This window comes from Lycium barbarum, chromosome 4, assembly GCF_019175385.1.
Source record: "Lycium barbarum isolate Lr01 chromosome 4, ASM1917538v2, whole genome shotgun sequence".
NCBI classification, from domain to species: Eukaryota; Viridiplantae; Streptophyta; class Magnoliopsida; order Solanales; family Solanaceae; genus Lycium; species Lycium barbarum.
Genome location: NC_083340.1, coordinates 99,325,432 through 99,337,972, shown reverse-complemented (window position 1 = coordinate 99,337,972; position 12,541 = coordinate 99,325,432). Strand labels below are relative to the sequence as shown.

Below are 12,541 nucleotides of genomic sequence, written 5' to 3'. Positions count from 1 at the left end.
CCCATGATTCTTAACATGATTCTTGTGACAAAAACCTAGGGTTGCAACATAATTCTTTTCAAAGGGATTCAAGCTAGGGTTTGGGTGTTCTTCATTAGAAAAGTGAATTGTTAAACCTTGTTTAACAAATTAAGGTATGTCTCCCTTTTTAAAACCTTATTTTGGATGTATGTCTCTTTTGAACATACTCTTTGATTATGAAGGTAATTTGTATGTCTCTTTTGAAAACCATATTTTGGAATGCATGACTTCTTTTCTTGAACGTTCTTTATTGAACAAAAAGGGTGAACTTCTCATACAAAACCCTAATGTATGTCTCTCTTTTAAAAACTTATTTTTGGATGAAAATCACTTCTTGAAACTATTGTTGGAAGTATAAGTTTTATTCAAGATTCCTTAATGAATGGGAGGAAAAGTAATCTTTTCATGTTTCTTGGAATCTATTACATGTTTTGATTAATGGTTAATGTGTGTGAGGGGACAAACCCACATTAAGTCTAGATTGTAACAAACCCTATATATATGTATAAGATATTATAAATGTTTCCCTCTATGAGAGATGTTTATTAATGTTAGTTAAGAGTTGGTAATGACATTTTCATTGGTGAATTGGGACATGGAAATCTTTGTAAAGAAGTTGTACGTTTTCAAAACATTGATTGGAATAACTGATTCTTTCGATATGGCATAATGAACTTTAATGTTATACATGGTGTGACTGTTGTGAGACAATTTGTGAATCGGCTTCTATGCTATGCACTCGGTGGATGTGATTTTGCCTAGCCATTCGGGAGGATGAGTGGTCACCGGGGTTTTCATATTCCGGTGTGCTTACGCCTAGCCATTCGGGAGGATGAGTAGTCACCGAGGTTTTCATTTTCCGGTGTGCTTACGCCTAGCCATTCGGAAGGATTAGTGGTCACCGAGGTTTTCATTTTCCGGTGTGCTTACGCCTAGCCATTCGGGAGGATGAGTGGTCACCGAGGTTTTCATATTTCGGTGTGCTTACGCCTAGCCATTCGAGAGGATGAGTGGTCACCGAGGTTTTCATATTCCGGTGTGTTTATGCCTAGCTATTCGGGAGGAAGGATAGCCACCGCGTACTACATAGTCCGGTGTGATTTATGCCTAGCTATTCGGGAGGAAGGATAGCCACCGAGAATTATATGTTCCGGTGTGGTGCGTTATGCGCGATATGCTTGATTCTTGGGCCTGTATTGGCATGTGTGACATTCTTATTCTCTTATGGAATTGTTGATGACTATCTTAATTGATTTAAAATGCATATTTGAAGTTGTAACTTGACAAGAGGCTTTATAAATGGGTTTTGATACTTATTATTGAGATACATAGACTGAATAACTGTTCTTACGTTGGTTTCATATGATTCTCAAGACTGATTTCTTCATGTATTATTTTACTTTATTTTCGTATTATTCATTGTCCCCGAGGCACTCACTGAGTACGAAGTACTCAGGCATACCATTGTTGTTTTTTATGGTATGTTAGATAACGGAGAAGAGCAGGTTCTTGATACTCCAGGCGTTTAGGAAGGACTTGTTGTTGCGGCTGATTTTGTGAGCCCACATATTCATTCGTGGGACACCCTATTGATTTACTTATTCATTACATTAGTTGTCCGGGCTGTGTCCCGATGATTCAGACTATTACTCATTTATCTTAGAAGCTCCCTAGTATACATTTGTGGGTAGTTATTGAGTTATTGATTAACTCTTGGGCACGTCGTTATGTTTGACAAGTATAGATAACTAAAGACTTCTGCTGATTTAACTCTTATATGCATGAATGGTTTACCTTTATTTTATAAACTGTTGGAGGCGAATGTTGAACCTGGCGGGTTCAAGTGTTATTATTGTATTGTTAGGTTCTTCCGATGTTGTTCATGACGTCGGATGCCGATCACGTCTAGGGTGGGTTTTGGGGCGTGACAATCATATACTCGATTTGTACTTATAATTTTCCACGTCGGATTAGTTATTACTATCCGCGATATAAGAAGGATTCTTTTATTTGGATCTATTCATTACTTTAGAAGCACTGCTATAATAAAATCTAATTGTTTATTTCATTTTATTTGTTTTTATCCTCTCTCTATAATGCTCATTGTATGACTATTACAAGTGCATGTATGTCTTTTCCTTTATTATTAATTTTTATAAGTATTTTAAATAAGTCTTTTAGCATGGACGGTTATCTTTTGGCTTAAAAGGAAAGTATTTTGTCCCGTTAGATTTTTCGACTAATCTTGCTGCAGAATAACGAATAATTTGAATTTATTAGTAATGTTATTTTTAAATTTTTATTAAGAAAATTTTGTAGATGGACTATGTAGTTCGAATTGCTATTTATTGTTGAAGGCAAGTTCATAATTTCAGGGTATTTAGGGTACACAAATTTGGTGATTGGAAAATTATTTCACCAGCTAGCATTAAATATTAGAGGTCTTACTCTAATAATTTTTAAATTTACGAAGTTTAAGATCTCTGTTATTAACTTGTGTCCTTGCTTTCGCTTTATTGATTTTATGTTTTCAAGGTGTTCGGGATACTGTTTTTGAGAGAAATTGATTAGTAATTGTCGTTTATGTGTTTGAGTTTAGAAGTAAAATAAAACTATAATAATTATGGATTACTGAGTGTTGTGCCTTGCTTCTACTGGGTGGAACAAATATCTTCTTTTGATGCTATATCAATTATAATGGTTACCTCTTACTCTCTTAGACAGAAAAAATTCATGATAGTAGTTTTTTGATGTTAAATCTGATGGATTTCTTAATTCATTATTTTAGAAAAGTCTTTTAGATATCTCATTGTGTGGAGACGAATAAAATGATGAAAGTTTGAAGTTTTTACTTTTACATTCTCTTAGAATTATTTACAGTATCTTTACCTTTAAAAAAGTTTAATTTTTTTTTTTTAGTATATTGTATATAAGATTATACTAACTTACAAAAATTTTAAGTTGTTCATTGACATTTTTAAGAGAACATTGAAGGCAAAAAATTTAAATGTTATTTTACACCTCAATCTTTTTTAACAACAATCTAATTGGAACTTAAATTATCAATATTTTACGTGAGTAGTTATTTAGCTACCAACAACAACAACAACAACCCAGTGAAATCCCACAACGTGGGGTCTGGGGAGGGTAGAGTATACGCAGACCTTACTCCTACCAAGGTAAGACGGCTGTTTCCGAAAGACCCTCGGCTCAATAGAAAGCATAAAAAGAGGTCAGATAAGGCTAAGTTATTTAGCAACCAAAAGTTTTTCAATACCATTACACCTAAATGGATACATATAAATTGTAATCTCAAAAATTTGCTATCGCTTTTTTCTTTCGGTTATTCTTTTTCTTGTGTAACTTGCCATCTTTATGGAGCAAATTTTATAGTAGTTCTAAAGCAAATGTATTTTATTGGACTTTCCAATAACAAAATCAAACATTTACTTTCCAATAACAAAATCAAACATTTGGATTATAGATAAGACAATAAATGGGAAAGTTAACTAAAACATGCAGGGAAACGAATATATAACAAGGATAGCAGGGTACTTATACTATAAATTAATTTTAAAAAGTAAATTGAAGTAACTAAAAAAATACTCAAAATGTTAATGACACAATATAATAAATGAAATAATTCCGAGCGATACAATAAAAGTAGTATATATGCATAATTGCAATGAATAAAAAAAGCGAGAAATTTGCAATGTGATTAATAATTTGTTCGGCCAAACTTCTGAAATCAGTTTATTTAAAAAAAAAAAAATATATCAAAAAGTTCCGGAGATGAGTAATAAGAAAGAAAATCAAATCAAATGGTAATTAAAAAACCACATGGCAATACTTTATTTTGTTTGAATTTCATAGAGTTATTCCTACTGAGTTCATTACATTAAGAAAAAAGGATGATTAAAATTCATTTCCTTTAATTTTATAGAGGATTTTGTTGAATACTTTGCACTAAGTGGAAATTTCATGAAAATCCACATGACAACGTTTTTAAAAAAAATATTGTACGAATAATGTAAAAAGTCGAAAAGTAAGAAATTCAGAATTTTAGAAAACATAAGGATAGGCTATTTGAATTTGAGATGAGAATTTTTTCAAAAAGGATTATGATGAAAAATATTATCTATTGGTAAGACCACATAATCGAAGTAGTACAAAGCTAAAAACAAAATAAAAAAGAATTGATACATTCTGATACAAGAGAATGTGCAATTAAGTACTACCTCCGGATCAAAATAAGTGTCTGCTTACCCTTTTTATTTTCATTCAATTAAGGGCCTGTTTGGAAAGCCACCAGGTAATTGGAATTGGTGTAATTACTAGGATAGTAATGACACAGCCTAGCAATTACACAGTAGTGTAATTACAACGACCTATTTGTTTGTCATAATGTAATTACAGTATAATTACAAGCGTGCTATTTGATTGCACAAGTGTAATTACACAGTTAGTTTAATTTAAAAATAAAATTTAATTAAAAATGTTAAAATTAATATTTAAAAAATATTTACCTTTATAAATGATATTAAATTAGTTATTTAATAACACATTGTTTCTTGAAATATATTAATTAATAATCATATATTTTTAACTAATATTGTAAAAAATAATTGATATATATTTTCAAATTAATAATATTTAATTTTAATTAATTATAAAACTTAAAAGAAGACTTTTTTTGTGCGAACATCATGGATTGGATGTTTGACAAAAAAATAATATTTATAAATATAATGTAATAACATTATCCAAATGTTTGACACAAAAAAATCATCAAATATAAGTGAAAAATAAACAACATGCAATATGAAAGCAAATAACTTAAAATTGAAAATATAACCTAAATTCAAAATCCAAAAGAAAAGGTTTAACATAATACTCTTATGTCAAATTCTAACATTACATAAGTAAGTTCCAACGTAACTTAAGTAAATAATTCAAAAGAAAGGGAAAATATAAGTCTATAACCTCATTCACAACGAAATTTTACTTTAATAATGTCACTCGTTATATACCAAGTTTGTTAATAACTCATTCTTTCCAATATTAAGAGTGTAGTTTCAAAAATTAGAATAATAACACGGTTACGCTAAATGAATAAAATAAAAAAATAAAAAAATACGAGAAATTACATTAAACCACAAGAAGTAAAGGTTGAGAATGAGAAGAAAGGAAGTGAAAAATAAATAATATAAAAAGAAAAATACATTTTAAAAAATAAAAATAAAAAGAAATAAAAATAATAGAAATTAAAAATAAATTAAAAATTAAAAGAAATTAAAATAAATTAAAATAAAAAGAAATTAAAAAGAAATAGACTAAAACGTAACTCTGTAATTACAGGGTGTAATTACCCCAGTTCTCAACCCCCCACCCCTTGAGAATTGGAGAGTGTAATTACACCCTGTCAATTACACCCAATTCCCACCTAACTGTGTAATTACTTGGTCAAACAAACAGGTCAAACTGTGTAATTACACCCAATTACACTCAATTCCAATTACCTGGGTGGCTTTCCAAACAGGCCCTAAATGTTCACTTACAAAATCAAGAAGGAATTAACTTTATTAGATTAGATTTGCCCCTATTTACTCAAGGGAATAAATAAGCAAGAGTCTTATTAGTTATGGATAGTATAGTCAAAATCCTATTTTTTTCTACGAGTTAGTGTTTTTTTAAGGGGTATGAAAAAAACTAAGTGCACACTCATTTTGAAGGATGGGGCTCCTCTCCATTTCCACTCTCTCCATTTTCCCCAAGTTCCTACTTGGATGAAAGACACATGCCATAGTTAATAATTAATGGTTGAGAGATCTAATTGCCCAAATCAAGGTCCTAACCATAGTTAGAATAACAAATATCTTCTTTATTTACTCTAAAACAATTTGACAATCCCAAAATTCTAACTAAAACATTATCTCACCTATAAATCAATCCTAATTTTATTTTCCTATTTATTACGTGCTCTTCCTTTTTTTTTTTTTTTTTTTTTTTTGCTTCTTTTGAACAATTTTTTTTGTACAGTTCTTCTTAATCCCCCCCCCCCCCCCCCCCCCCCACGTCCATCTGGATATGTTCCCATATCTTTTTTTGTATACTTCGTGCTTTAATTTTAATTCAAGAAAAGAAAATTTATAAGTCATTTATATGACACCTAATAAATAGGAAAGAAAGAAAATTTTCGGATTAATTTATAGGCGAGATAATGTTTTAGCTAGAATTTTGGGATTGTCAAATCTTTTTAGAGTAAATAAAGAAAATATTTGTTATTCTAACTATGGTTAGGACCTTGATTTAGGAAATTAAGTCTCAACCATTAATTATTAATTATGACATGTGTCTTTCATCAAAGTAGGAACTTAGGGAAAATGGAGAGAGTGGAAATGAAGAGGAGCCCCATCCCATTTTGGACAGGAGGGAGCAATGATTAGTGATAAGAATATATATATATATATATATATATATATATATATATATATATATAAAGACATGGGTCACATATTTATTATTTTGGTGTATAATCACCAGACACCAGTGCAGGCAAGTTTTTATCATCTTTGATTTCATTTTTTTTTTTTTTTTGTTCAAGGACACATTGCATAGGAAGCAAAACTAAAATTTTATTTTATTAAAACAATTAGATTTAAAATGCTCCAAACAAACAAGATCATAATTTACATAATTAATAATATCCCGACCGCGCATCGCGCGGGTACTAAGACTAGTTATTAAAAAGAGAACTAGTATACGTACCCGCGCATTGCGCGGAAAGTGTTAGAGAAAAAAATATAAAAATTTATTATTTTATTTGCTTGATCATATGAAATATTTTATTATTTTATCAAATGTGATATTTAAACCATTTGTGTTACACCCTAATCTCCCTAGGGTGTGATGGGCACCCGACCCTTACTTAGGGCCGAGCGAACCCTCTGACCCTTAGTGCACCCATAATAAAAAAAAAAAAAAAACTTTTAAATCAAATAGAGATGAAATACATAGTACAACTTTCAGAAATATTCTTTTTCGTTGTTCCCAAATCAACAAAATCTGTAATCATATGGAATTTATCACATGACACAAAATGACTCATCGGCTGATGGAGCCGCTTACAAATCTGACATTCTATACCCACACTCTGTCTGCAAAGTCTCTAACTGCGAACAAAACATCATAGCATACATACTCTGACTCGGCAACACTCCAGGAGCAAATGGAGTTCGCCAATCCTGCTGAAACATCTTCTGACAAACCTTCTACTCATCTGTGTGTACCTGCGTGGCATGAAACGCAGCCCCCGAAGAAGAGGGGGTCAGTACGGAATATGTACTGAGTATGTAAAGCATGGAATATAGAAAACAGAACCATGATCGAAACAAACAGTATAAGAGTGAGTACATTATCCAGATTACCAAAATGCTTATTTTCCAATCACAAGTCGTATATGCAGATGTCATATGTCAGAAAAGTGCAGATCCAGAATATCAGAATGATTGTTTTCCAATCACAGATCATATGTGCCGAAGTCATATGTCAGAAGGAGTACAGGAAGTAAGTAAATCATCCAGAGTGCCAAAATGCTTACTTTCCAAAAACAGACCGTGCGTACCGACATCATATGTCATCACATACATATAATCATATACAGATATACATATAACTGATAGTGCTGTGGAACGTACAGCCCGATCCATATGTAATATGATAGTGTCGAGGAATGTACGGCCCGATCCATATATATATAACATATACTGCCGAGGAACGTTCGGCCCGATCCATATATATATAACATATACTGCCGAGGAACGTTCGGCCCGATCCATACATATATTATACTGTCGAGGAACGTTCGGCCCGATCCATACATATATTATACTGTTGCGGAACGTGCAGCCCGATCCATACATATATTATACTGCTGCGGAACGTGCAGCCCGATCCATACATATATTATACTGCTGCGGAACGTGCAGCCCGATCCATACATATATTATACTGCTGCGGAACGTGCAGCCCAATCCATACATATATTATACTGCTGCGGAACGTGCAGCCCGATCCATACATATATATATATATATATATATATATATAACATATACATATCCATAGTAATACTTCCTTTGAAAAACATATCTTGTTCATATATATACAGAAAATATAACATATCATGTTGCCGAGGCGTCGGCTCCGATCCCTTTAACCCCACATAATATTGCCGAGGCGTCGGCTCCGATCCATATATAACATAACATGTTGGGGGCGAGTATAACATAGTGAACACAATGATATAACCGGCCCGAGGCCCGGCGGACGCTATAATAGTAGCACGCACGAGCGGAGTAGTGAGAACCACATGTATATAAGCCAATTCTAAGACTCGATGGACCAGTATACTCACCGACCCCTGAAGGCTCAGAAACAAGTTTCGGGTCAATCCGATTTAGTATAAGAAAGTTATGAGCGTTTGAAGTACAGAACGTTCTACAAGCGTTTCAGAAGTCATTTTTGGAAAATCAAAGCCATAATCTTGTCAAGTACCTTTCGGATAGCGTTATGGATCAAATCAAATAGAGCTTTTGGAACATACGCACATATCAAAATATGTCAAAGACTCGATAGAATACTCGAACGTGCTATCATTTGAAAATCAAAATTTTATTCATATCAACTATCTTTCGACTATCATTTGGAAACATATCAACAAACTTCGGACATCATAGATATACATCAAAACCATATGAGACAACTTATGGAAGTCAAAAATATTAGTCATCCTAGTGGCTCTAAGAATAGGAAATTTCTTTGAAATCGCACATATACGTCATTTGCCCGTTTTATAAAGATCATGCCAAAAGAAAGAAAGGGGTAAGCCTTACATACCTGTGCCACGCCTTATTAGCTACGCTTATTTATCCAAGCTTGCTAGTCTACATACAAAAGAATTCACATAATCATTAGATTCCTTGTCATTCACTTGCCTTAGACTTTCAAATGAATTCACTTATATTCTACCGAAATTTCGGCAGCATTTCCCCTGTAAATACACAATCCCCAAGATTCCAACTCGGCCAATTTTATCAACAACAATCCGAGAATTTAACTCGGCCAAAATATCAACAACAATGCCAACAATTATTCTAACAATTTCCACAACAACAATTCCAATAATCATGCCAACAACATCAATAATCAATTCAAGACACATTCTAACACTAACAACCCTCATCACGCAATTCAACGGCATTTCATTTATATTCAATTCAATCACACATAATCAAGTCAATACCAATGATCCCATTTCAAGTGTTAGTCCGAGATCACTCTAACATGATTCAAGAATTCTTCAAACAATTCACATAATGTTCCAAGCAACCCAATCACAATACTTCACCCGAAATCTCATAACACCACCAAAGACAACAACACATTCTTTTCCTTCCAAACTCATGAACTATAATAATAGCCTATGCATTAACAACTTTATTCTCACAATTATAAGGAACCTTACTAATATCACATTAACTTCTCCCATAATCCACAAACAATTTCATATTCATTTCAAGCCATTAAGTCTTCATTTAATATCATAAAATCCACAACACAACAACAACCAAAATGCTACATAAAATCAATTCATCACATCTCACAACATCACTCTATATTCGGCCACAACCACTATATTCATATTTCATGAACTTCATCCATTTCTACCTTCTACAATACTCACAAATCATCCATAAAACATGTAAGAGAAAGTTGAACACATACCTTTTTCCCTTATCCCTTCACTCGGCTAGGAGCATGTTTTGCACAAATAAATGATTTAATTGCTCCCACAACTCCTTCATGTTAATAAGGACCTTCAAATTAGTAGAAAAGCTAGAAGAAAACATTTTTTTTTTTATCAATCTTCCATGGCCTTCTTTGGCTACAATATGGCCGAATGACCTTGTATTTTTTCTCCTTCTCCAAGCTTCTTCATCTTTCTAAAAGATGAAGATACTTATGTCTTATTTATCCTATTTTTTCCACCATTTATCCATATTTATATTTTAGTCCCTCAAGTAAAATTATGGACACATGACCCTTCTCCCTTTTTCTTGAAACTTCTTAAAACAAGATGAATAATTAAGTCTTGCTATGCAAGCTTTGACCCATATATATATAATCACATGGCCATAAAAGAGTGGGACCCACACATACACACATACATCACACGGCCAAATGGCCCTTATTGAACCTTCATGAAACTTTGTGAAATTTCCATTTTGCCCTTAGCCTTTTCACAATATTACCATGAACCATTTTTACAAATTTTCCTTTTTACCCTTTGCCTTTCTCAATATTTCCATGCCAATAATATTCATAAACAACTTGTATATTAAACAAGATCGAAATATAGCCTCGCCCTTAACTTCGCACAATTATCTTGAATTATCCGAACGTACAAAATGCGGGATATAACAATTTGATCCACACCGTTTATCAAAAGGCTAGCAGGGAAGGAAAATTATGTCCTCCATCTTAAATTGCCGTATGATTTTGTGTATGTGCAATTAGATTACTCCGTTGATGATTCCATAAACTTACTTAACAGGATAGGAGAAAAAGTTCATTCGAATTGTTGAATAGAAAGATTCTTATATAATATGTTTGCTTGAACATCTTTCTACAATTTCCATCTTACTTTTTTACACACTACACCCAATATGAAAAATTTACTTTTTTACACACTACACCCAATATGAAAAATTCATGATATTAATAAAATAAATAATCATATGAGCATTGAATAGCTTTTGAATGAGTACTTGATTCATATATTAAAAAGGTTCAGGTAAATTAATATGAAATACATGTAAATGTCCCCAAAGACTCGGGCTTTGCCTCACTCAAAAAGTCTTCCAACCTCGTCTCAGGTTAACCCAAGTCCCTTTGTTTTTTTTTTTTTCGTGCATTTCCACATTGCTACAATCTAGCTGACTTTAAGAACCTTAGTGACATGAATTCTATTGCACAAGACAACCCATAAAAAATGAAAAACTAAACAAAATATTCTCTAACCAGAAATATCTATTGCATCTAGCTTGCGTAGATAATTCATTTCAATATCTATTCTATGCTTTGTCAGTATAATGTGAGAAGTACACGTTTGGCTCTTGGTAGTTTGTTATACATATCAATGACTGTGAAGAAGAATTTCTTGAAAGAGAGGTGCACCCCCATGCTTGTTCCATATTTGGATATTTGTTCAGAAGAAACAAATTCAACAATGTGATATGTGAGAGATAAATGCCAATCAATTCCCTTTCACCAATTGGGTTTTATCTCTGGTTGCATGGGCACTAATCTTTTGTGTCTTTAAATGCAGAAGTTGCACTTTCTGAAACGAAACGAAAAAATGACAAACAAAGAGTATAATGAAACCATTAAAAAACAATAGAACTTTTCTCGTTGCAATTACTACAGATAATATACAACAAATTTTCATTAGGAATAACCCTCTGTAGGGCATTTACAAAACGGACTGATTAAATTATATTATAGCCAAGTATCAGTAAATTTGTATGCTAAGCATTAAATAAAATCATAATGCAAAGTCACATAAACAAACTTGAGTTGATTGCATAATTCAATCTTAAATAGTAAAATAATATAGGTTTATCGATAAAAGATCTATATTCCAACTCAAATTCAAATTACAAATAAGTTGGATAATGATAAAGAATTAAAAGATATTCATCTTCAATTTAACTTCATATATAGAAGATCAATTTCTTGAACTCAAATTCAAATTAAAGAAAAGTGCGATAAGGATAAAAAAATTTAAAACATAGTATATATTTTTGTTCAATGAAATTCAAATTGAAGATAAGTAATGAAAAAAGAATTACAAAATTATATCCATTTTTAAATCATATTTATAGAAAATATTATTTGATGGTTAAATTTGAATTGCAGATAATCTTTTAGCTTTTGGCAATGTTTGATACAAAACTTTTGTTGTGTGTCATGTGTTCATCTGCTTAATAGAGAACGTATCCTACCTATTCTTCATTTTTATAAGTTAACGTGCATTTTTATTTACTTAATGGCTCAAAAGTTATGATGTTGTGTCAATATTGGCTTAATATTATTAAATATTTTCTCATGAATAATTCTCCTAAAAGAAGGCAAAAGAGAATACAGATAGATACGATAATTGTTTTACAAATTTGCTCATGAGAAAGTTATGGTTTAAAATCCTTATCCAATCAAATGATTCTGAAGGATAATCATTGATTAATTTAAAAAGAATATTTATTGTTCATTCAAATTCAATTTAAAAAATTTATTCATCTTGTATAGAAGATATGCAAAAGAACTTTTAATATAGGTACTTGTGTTTTTCCCTAACTTCTGATGTATTTTTTTGTGTTTGGTCTAATGTAATTGCTTTCATAGTAACTGCAACCCAAACAAACACACACAAAATATTCTAATTATGGTCGTATGGATTGAA

General features: G+C 31.8%; 1 long non-coding RNA gene across 1 annotated transcript; it reads right to left on the bottom strand.

The window, feature by feature from the left end:
* Window positions 1-6,752: 6,752 nt before the first annotated feature.
* On the bottom strand, window positions 6,753-10,006 carry LOC132638488 (uncharacterized). The gene is made up of 3 exons (XR_009581761.1): window positions 9,808-10,006; window positions 8,920-8,966; window positions 6,753-7,310 (listed from the first exon to the last, which is right to left on the bottom strand). It is a non-coding gene; the product is annotated as an uncharacterized LOC132638488 (long non-coding RNA).
* Window positions 10,007-12,541: the final 2,535 nt, after the last annotated feature.